The sequence below is a fragment of the Octopus bimaculoides genome, chromosome 8 (genome assembly GCF_001194135.2).
Source record: "Octopus bimaculoides isolate UCB-OBI-ISO-001 chromosome 8, ASM119413v2, whole genome shotgun sequence".
Taxonomy (NCBI): domain Eukaryota; kingdom Metazoa; phylum Mollusca; class Cephalopoda; order Octopoda; family Octopodidae; genus Octopus; species Octopus bimaculoides.
The window spans coordinates 72,382,252-72,384,192 of NC_068988.1; the positions used below are offsets into that span (position 1 = coordinate 72,382,252).

Here is a 1,941-nt window from a genome sequence, read left to right on the forward strand (position 1 = left end):
TAAGTCGTGGGGTCGATTTATTCGACTAAAACCCTTCGAGGTGGTGCTTCAACACGGCCGCAGTCAAATGACTGATACAAGTAAAAGAATAAAAGAATAAAAGAATATATATGCTATCTTTATGTTAGTTAAAATATGTTTGTGACATATTTCAACTTCAGTTACCGTCCGTTGATCGGATCAACTGGAACCCTCGACGTCGTAAGTGACGGAGTGCCAACAACAACAGTAAGATGGTATAAAAATAAAATATTTATCCAATGCTGCCCTCTGTAGAATTCCCAGACGCGTTTCTAGTTCATTAGCCGCTATTAATGGGAAGTACCTGGACAGACTTTATTAAAGAGGCAACTCTGGACAGACTTAATTAAAGCCGTAGCTTCAACTAGAACACAGTCAACAACATCGACTCGTGTGAGCCATTCGATCGCCAGGTCTGAAAATTTTTTGTGTGCGCGCGTGCGCGCGTGAGTGTTTTGAAGAAGGACCAGTGTCTGTGTCCTTCGCAGACTCTCCTCTCCTAGACCGGTGAGATTGATTCTCTTGAACATTTCTAAGTCAACATTTACCGGAAAGATGAGAGATTTAGAAAACTGATTTTCTAGGACAGAAGGATTGAGTATGGTCATTGGTGCTGAACCTGGAGGTTAGTGAAAAGAGGAGAGGTGTGAAGGACGGGGATACATAAATGGAGTTGACATGTGTCCATGCAGTACCGAGGTACAGAGGCCATTATAGTAGCGGGAGAGAAGTTAGAGACAGGGGACAGTGCAACTGTGGGTAAGACAGTGGAGTGGGATTAGGAATGACTTCATGCCGATTAGTAAGTTGACAGTTTTCCAGATGCAGTCTAGGATGTCTGTACAGCAACAACACTACCCTAGATGTAAGACCAAAACAGCAAAGTTAGTGGAAATCCTTTTGGCAAGGTTCCGAAGGCATCGACCTAAGTTTGAAAGGTGGACTCGCTGGAGGGCTATACACTGTCGAAGTCGTCTTTTGCGATTCGGTTAAATATCTTGTAGATGTTCGATTGTTGGGTAAGCTCTACCCATTTTGTGAGTGGGTGAGTTTCGCCACATATTGTAAACTTGGCTTTTGCCTGAATACCTTCAGCACAGCTATCATTGCACCACTTGGAAAATGTACGATATTGGACTTCCGTTGAGTGGGGTATCCGCAGGAATATGACTAAAAGGATAGCTTCAGTTACCCGCCTAGCTCTTCTAATGGAGCACACATACTGCCAGGAATGAAGCACACATACTTCCAGGGCTACTTGACATAAAACTAGCAAAGATCCGAATGTAGAACAAAAAGCAATACCGCGATACGCAACAAAATTGGAGCAGATTTCAACTCATAATCCATGAGTATGTGGTCTAATATATTACCTACTCGGTCATTTGGTTTTATACATAAAGCATCATTAGAATGGAAAGGAGAAATATATGCAATAAAGTCCACTTGGAATTTACTAAATCTACAATTGCAAGTTGAAGCATATTCTCATATAAATGTATAATATATATAATATTAAATCTCTGAACGAGGTATTAACAGTAACTGCACGATAAAGTGAAGTATATTTGCCACTTAAATGTGGCTGACCCCGAGGGGTGGATGTTACTGTTGCTTTTAGCCCCAGGAGGACATCTCCTCCAGCTGGCTATCGACACACATCTGTGCCCTGTCTGTATTTGCCAAGGGAAGTTATCTTTCCCATCTTGATCTACGATACGTACGTACCCGAGTTTCAGGGTTATCTCCCTTCTTCAGCGTACGACAATCGCCGACCTTCGATGCAAAAGACATCCCTTGGCAAATATATGTAACTTTCTCCAGTGAAATTATTCACTGATATCGAAAAAGTGAAAACAAGCAATGTTAAATCTCTGAACGAGGTATTAACAGTAACTGCACGATAAAGTGAAGTATATT

General features: G+C 41.6%; 1 protein-coding gene across 1 annotated transcript in view; it reads right to left on the minus strand.

Moving 5' to 3' along the window:
* Nucleotides 1-1,941, minus strand: part of LOC106881785 (integrin alpha-9) — a 49,577-nt gene that overhangs the window by 22,661 nt on the left and 24,975 nt on the right. The gene's annotated exons all lie outside the window — the stretch shown is intronic.